The sequence below is a fragment of the Coregonus clupeaformis genome, unplaced genomic scaffold, assembly GCF_020615455.1.
Source record: "Coregonus clupeaformis isolate EN_2021a unplaced genomic scaffold, ASM2061545v1 scaf0324, whole genome shotgun sequence".
In the NCBI taxonomy this organism is placed as follows: Eukaryota; Metazoa; Chordata; class Actinopteri; order Salmoniformes; family Salmonidae; genus Coregonus; species Coregonus clupeaformis.
In genome coordinates, this window is record NW_025533779.1 from 69,503 (window position 1) to 77,535 (window position 8,033).

General features: G+C 44.2%; 1 long non-coding RNA gene across 1 annotated transcript; it reads right to left on the bottom strand.

Annotated features, from left to right (window-relative positions):
- Positions 1-643: 643 nt before the first annotated feature.
- LOC123484462 lies at positions 644-7,732 on the bottom strand. The gene is made up of 3 exons (XR_006658540.1): positions 7,648-7,732; positions 6,221-6,286; positions 644-682 (listed from the first exon to the last, which is right to left on the bottom strand). It is a non-coding gene; the product is annotated as an uncharacterized LOC123484462 (long non-coding RNA).
- Between the last annotated feature and the right edge of the window lie 301 nt (positions 7,733-8,033).

An 8,033-nucleotide genomic window follows, 5' to 3' on the forward strand; every position in this document is an offset into this window, starting at 1 on the left:
AACCAGAAGTCCATGAGAAAGCAAAAAAAAATAATCGATGACCAATATATAATTTTTAAATATCATAAATAAAGGACAAAGACATAGGTCAGACAGACAGACCTACCAGACAGGTATACCAGACAGACAGACAGACCTACCAGACAGACATGCCAGACAGACATGCCAGATATGCCAGACAGACCTACCAGACAGACCTACCAGGCAGACAGACCAGACAGGCTGACAGACCAGACAGACAGACCAGACCAGACCAGACATACAGGTATACCAGACAGACAGACAGGCCAGACAGGCATACCAGACAGGCCAGACAGACCAGACAGACAGACAGGCCAGACAGGCATACCAGACAGGCCAGACAGACCAGACAGGCAGACAGGCATACCAGACAGGCCAGACAGACCAGACAGGCAGACAGGCATACCAGACAGGCAGACAGACAGACAGACAGGCATACCAGACAGGCAGACAGACAGGTAGACAGGCATACCAGACAGGCCAGACAGACCAGACAGACAGACAGGCATACCAGACAGGGAGACAGACATAAGACAGAGATAGGTACCTTGTTGATGCAGATCTCTTTCTTGACGTTCTCAGAACACTCCTTCCCCTGAGACGTATCAATGACCTTCACCGCACAGCCTCTCCTGTCTGTCGGTTCACTAACAGCCTCACCCTGAGACACACACACACCATGAATACCACACACACACACACACACCATGAATACCACACACACCATGAATACCACACACACACACACACACACACACCATGAATACCACAGACACACACACACCATGAATACCACACACACACACACACACCATGAATACCACACACACACACACACACACCATGAATACACACACACACACACACACACCATGAATACCACACACACACACACACCATGAATACCACACACACACACACACACCATGAATACCACACACACACACACACACCATGAATACCACACACACACACACACACCATGAATACACACACACACACACACACACCATGAATACCACACACACACACACACCATGAATACCACACACACACACCCACACACACCATGAATACCACACACACACACCATGAATACCACACACACTAGGGATGTGACAAACGGACAAAATCAGGTTCCATTAAAACGATGGAGAACAGTGCAGAATACGGTCCTATTGAGTACGACCACTAGGGGGCAATCATAGGCTCCATCTCAAACTGAACCCGTGGGCCCTGAGCCCTTCATGGAGTGGCCACTTGCTGATGTGTTCGATAGTGATCACTCGAGGACGTAAGTGTTTCCGACAAAATTAGCATTAAGACGATGCCCACTCTACCTCCCAACTGACGCTTATCAATATTTCAAATGTATTTTACCATTTGTGAGCATTGTCTACCTGGGGCAGACACAGACTCACTGCGGACCTGGGGCAGACAGACTGATAGACAGGTAGAAGGTTAGAAGAACTAAACGACATCTCTCTACATAATCCCTCTCCATTGATTTCATCAGCTGATATAGCTTGTCATGTACTTCTCGAGCAGTACATGAGGCGATGCCGTCACACAGCACGTGAGCTGTCCAAAGCAAAAATAATCAATCTACTGGCTGAGACCTTCAATAGTGAACATATCAGCAACCTGCTGGCTACCGTGATAGTCTGCAAAAAGAGAACTAGCATTGAGTTGGCTAGGGCAGTCTGACCAAAAAATGTAACGTTTGGGTTGACCGAGAGCAGTCTTCATTTGACCAATCAAGTTTTCAAAAGGCGTATTTTCCATATATAGACACACCCTGTGTTTGAATTTTTTAAAAATATATATATACACATATACATACATACACACACAAAGAACCAGTCAAACGTTTGGACACACCTACTCATTAAAGGGTTTTTCTATATTTGTACTATTTTCTACATTGTAGAATAATAGTGAAGACATCAAAACTATGAAATAACACATATGGAATCAGTGTAGTAGCCAAAAAAGTGTTTAAAATATATTTTAGATTCTTCAAAGTAGCCACCCTTTGCTTGACGACAGCTTTGCACACTCTTTGTATTCTCTCAACCAGCTTCATGAGGTAGTCACCTGGAATACATTTAAATTAAGAGGTGTGCCTTCTTAAAAGTTAATTTGTGGAATTTCTTTCCTTCTTAATGTGTTTGAGCCAATCAGTTGTGTTGGGACTAGGTAGGGGGGTATACAGAAGATAGCCCTATTTGGTAAAAAAGACCAAGTCCATATTATGGCAAGAAAGGCTCAAATAGGCAAAGAGAAACAACAGTCCATCATTACTTTAAGACATGAAGGTCAGTCAATAAGGAACATTTCAAGAACTTTAAAAGTTTCTTCAAGTGCAGTCGCAAAACCATCAAGCACTATGATGAAACTGGCCTCATGAGGACCACCACAGGAATGGAAGACCCAGAGTTACCTCTGCTGCAGAGGATAAGTTCATTAGAGTTACCAGTCTCAGAAATTGCAGCCCAAATAAATACTTCACAGAGTTCAAGTCACAGACATCTCAACATCAACTGTTCAGAGGGGACTGTGTGAGTCAGGCCTTCATGGTCGAATTGCTGCAAAAGAAACCACTACTAAAGGACACCAATAATAAGAAGAGACCTGCTTGGGCCAAGAAACACGAAAGCAAAGCAAAGATATGGCATATAGAAGCAAACCGGATGGACATCATGAAAATGATCAGAGAGGTTGAGGAAGTTCAGGAGTAAAAACAAACAGCGGCTGACCAAAACATCGCTGGTGGAAGATAGGCACTGGAGAGGCCTGCTGGTTCGACTTAGGAGGCGCGCTCAGACCACCGCTTCCAAGTATACTACAAGCTAATGTTCAGTCTTTGGATAACAAAGTCGAACGAGCTCCGTGCAAGGATTTCCTTCCAGATAGAAATCAGGGCCTGTAACATATCTGTTTCACTGAAACAAGGCTCTTTGGGGATATTCTGTCCAAATCGGTCCAGCCAGATGGGTTCTCAGTTCATTGCGCAGACAGAAATAAATCTCTCTCCGGGAAGCAGAAGGGCGGAGGTGTGTGTTTCATGATTAATAACTCATGGTGTAATTGTAGTAACATAGAGGAACTCGAGTCCTTCTGTTCACCCGACCTAAAATATCTCAACAATCAAATGGCGACCGTATTATTTTACATTTTAGTCATTTAGCAGATGCTCTTATCCAGAGCGACTACATACATTATTTTTATTTTTTCAGACTGCGATGCAGTGCCTTAGACCACTGCGCCACTCTTGGAGACGTATTATCTCCCAAGATAATTTTCTTCGGTTATAGTCACGGCCGTGTATATCCCCCTCAAGCCGATACCACGACGGCCCTCAATGAACTTCACTGGACCTTATGCAGACTGGAAACCACATATCCTGAGGCCACATTTATTGTAGCCGATTTTAACAAAGCAAATTTGAGGACTAGGCTGCGTCTATCCAAAATCTAAAGTCCTCGACCATTGCTATTCAAACTTCCGGGATGTTATAAGGCCTCCCCCCGCCTCCTTTCGGCAAATCTGACCACGACTCCATTTTGCTCTCCTCCCTTTCTATAGGCAGAAACTCAAAACAGGAAGTACCCGTGATATGGACTATTCAACGCTGGTCTGACCAACCGGAATCCACGGTTCAAGATTGTTTTGATCACGCGGACTGGGATATGTTCCGGTAGCTTACGAAAATAACTTTGACGAATACACTGAAACGGTGACTGAGTTTATCAGGAAGTGTATAGGAGAGGTTGTGCCCACTGTGACTATTTAAACCTAACCAGAAACCGTGGATAGATGGCAGCCTTCGTGCAAAACTGAAAGAGCAAAACCACCGCATTTAACCATGGCAAGGTGACTGGGAATATGGCAGAATACAAACAGTGTAGCTACTCACGCCGTAAGGCAATTAAAACTGCCAAAACATCAGTATAGAGACAAAGTGGAGTCGCAATTCAACGGCTCAGACACGAGACGTATGTGGCAGGGTCTACAGACAATCACGGACCACAAAAGAAAAATCAGCCAAGTCGCCGACACCCCGCTTCCAGACAGGCGAAACACTTCTTTGCCCGCTTTGAGACAATGATAACAGTGTACGGCCCACTACCAGGACTGTGGGCTCTCCTTCTCCATGGCTGACATGGTGATTAAGACATTTAAGCATGACCAACCCCGCAAGGCTGCCGCCAGAAGGCATCACCGCATCCTCAGAGCATGCAGAATAGCTGGCTGGTGTGTTTTGAGAGACTAGTCAAGGATCATATCACCTCTTACCTAACCTGTCACCCTAGACCCCACTTGGTCTGAACCCCGCCCTGTGCAACTGGTTCCTGGAACTCCTGATGGGCCGCCCCCAGGTGGTGAAGGTAGGAAACAACATCTCCACTTCACTGATTCTCAACACTGGGGCCCCATAAGGGTGCGTGCTCAGCCCCCTCCTGTACTCCCTGTTCTACCCATGACTGCGTGACCAAGCACGCTCCAACTCAATCATCAAGTTTGCAGACGACACAACAGTAGTAGGCATGATTACCAACAATGACGAGACCGCCTACAGGGAGGAGGTGAGGGCTCTGGGAGTGTGGTGCCAGGAAAATAACCTCTCACTCAACGTCAACAAAACAAAGGGGAGATGATCGTGGACTTCTGGAAACAGCAGAGGGTGACGCCTCTATCCACATCGACGGACGCAGTGGAGAAGGTGGAAAGCTTCAAGTTCCTTGGCGTACACATCACTGACAAATTGAAATGGTCCACCCACGCAGGCAGTGTGGTGAAGAAGGTACAACAGAGCCTCTTCAAGCTCAGGAGTCTGAAGAAATTTGGTTTGGCACCTAAACCCTCAAGCAAACTTTTACAGAATCACAATTGAGAGCATCCTGTCGGGCTGTATCACCGCCTTGTACTGCAACTGCACCGCCCGCAACCGCAGGGCTCTCCAGAGGGTGGTGCGGTCTGCCGAACGCATTACCGGGGGCAAACTACCCGCCCTCCAGGACACCTACAGCACCCAATGTCACAGGAATGCTAAAAAGATCATCAAGGACATCAACCACCCGAGCCACTGCCTGTTCACCCCGCTATCATCCAGAAGGCGAGGTCGGTACAGGTGCATCAAAGCTGGGACCAAGAGAATGAAAAACAGCTTCTATTTCAAGGCCATCAGACTGTTAAATAGCCATCACTAGCACATTAGAGGCTGCTGCTGCCTATTGAAATCACTGGCCACTTTAAGAAATGGAACACTAGTCACTTTAATCATGTTTACATATCTTGCATTATTCATCTCATATGTATATACTGTATTCTATAATATTCTACTGTATCTTAGTCCATGCCGCTCTGTCATTGCGTGTCCAATATGTATATATTCTTAAATTTCATTCCTTAATTAGATTTGTGTGCATTGGGTATATGTTGTGAAATTGTTAGATATTACTTGTTAGATATTACTGCACTGTCGGGAGCTAGAAGCACAAGCATTTCGCTACACCCGCAATAACATCTGCTAAACACATGTATGTGTAAACATTTTTTTGATTTGATTGGTCGATTATTTGAGCCCAGTAAAGGGGGCTTTACTGTTCTTGGGTAGCGGAATGACTTTTGCTTCCCTCCAGGCCTGACGGGGGCACACACTTTCTAGTAGGCTTAAATTGAAGATATGGCAAATAGGAGTGGCAATATCGGCCCGCTATTATCCTCAGTAATTTTCCATCCATGTTGTCAGACCCTCGGTGGCTTGTCATTGTTGATAGACAACAGCAAAAAATGCACCTCTTCCAATGCTTGTCTTTCATAATTTGGTCAGATATACTTGGATGTGTACTGTCAGTGTTTGTTGCTGGCATCTCATGCCTAAGTTTGCTAATCTTGCCAATTAAAAAAATAATTAAAGTAATTGACAATATCAGTGGGTTTTGTGATGAATGAGCCATCTGATTCAATTAATTATTGAGCTGAGTTTGCCTTTGCCCAAAATGTCATCTAAGGTGCTCCAAAGCTTCTTACTATCATTCTTTATATAATTTATAATTTGATTTATAGTGTAGTTTCTTCTTTTATTCAGTTTAGTCACATGATTTCTCAATTTGCAGTACGTTTCAATCGGCTGTGCAGCCAGACTTAAATGCCATTCCTTGCCTCATCCATACAATTTTTTGCTTGTACTCACTCTCCATATGCTCCTTCTCCCAGCGTTTGGATCAGGTCCCAGTCCTGCACAAAAGGTACCGCCATGCTGCATGTGCACACACACACACGTTAAACAGTATGTTTGACAGCTAGTCCTGAGCTGTGTTTGAATACCCATACTAACATACTGTATACTAAATACTATTAGTACATTTTAGTATACTCGGAAACTAACGTTATCCTTTCAGCTTCACCTGTCTACCGGAAGTTGATGCTGTTGCCATGCAACCCTATTGCTAGCATAACTAATTACTTGCTATACGTCATACGATTTCATGTGTGTTCGTAAATTCAATCTGGAGTGCCAGAGTGCGCTCTTGTCGTTCGTAAATTCAGAGCATTTCGCTTTCGGAGCGCACACTGGTCGCTTACTGGTCAAGGAGTAGTTGATCCAAGCACCAAAAGCTAACTGGTCGAACGTTGGCTACATTGCTAGTTACTTCCAGACACAAATGAGAGAACACCTCACTCTGACCATTTTACTCGCTAGCAGAGCTGGTTAGGCTGTTTTCATGTTATCCAGAGCGTTGGTGACTAAACTGTGCTGCTGGCAACAATATAATAACGTTTTTTGCCAACGTTTACTGACACCGGTTAATATTCAACGGGTGTTGAAGCGTTAGTAAATTTGGCATACTAACCATATCCATACTACGACCAATAAGCATACTACATACTCCATTTACGTCACAAATAGTAAGGTTAAGTATGAGTATTCGAACACAACTCTGAGTTTCTCTGTACCAATCCATCCAAGGCCGTGACTGTAAAGAATCTGTTTTTACTGACTGTCTGGCTAACTAAAGACATATAGCTAAACCAAGCTAACGTTACTAGCTAACTAGTCCTCAAACCAACACTAACGTTAACATGACTAACTATAATAGGACGCAATATCATAATCAATTTAGTTAACTAACGTTCGCTAGTAATTTAGCCAGCTTGGCTATATGACAGGTAACGTTACTGTGAACCAGAATAAGAGGTTCTCCTCAGTCACTCATACTCTCCTCTGTGCACAGATTCTGGTTCAGTTATACAGTATCTTAAATTTACTGTTGCCGCGTTCAGCTACTAGTCGGAACTAGGACATTTCCGACTTGCTAACTGGTTGAACGCGGCACGTGTATAACTACAACCAATTAGCCAGTCGGAAATGTCCGAGTTTCCTAGTTCCGACTAGTACGTGAACACGGCAAGTCATTCAATATCTAACCTAAGTATTGAACTATACAATATCGACAATAATTATAATTCACATGTCAGCTAGCTAAAATACGTGTTGCCAAACATGCTAGCTTAGTTACTTTAACAAAACCACACATTGGCTAAATCTTTACTGACGTTAAGTTTAATAGCTAACCCCAGTTCCTGTTAGGCAAGAGCAAACTAGTCTGTGTTGTTTACCTTGAGTCTTTCAGCAGTCCTGCTTCCTTATCAGCATATATATATTTTATCTCAAATCTTCAACGCGAAGTTCACTCCAACGCAGCTGCACAACAAATTTGGCGCGCTCCATGGACTTCCGTTCCGGTGGTATTACTACAGCGTCACTTCCTGTAAACGGGATGTTTGCGGAAGTAAAAGAGAGAAGCCAGAGGCTACAATCACAGAGTTCGTACCAAAGACACCTCTAAAGACAGTACAGTATGAAGATAGGCTAAAACAGCTTCTCCAATAGAAATCCCCCGGTCACACTTGTAGGCAATGTCATGGCGAAGTTGCTAGCTAAGCTCATGTGTAAAACACGTCATCGGGTTTAACGGTCGTCTCACTCTTACTGCGCATGTGCA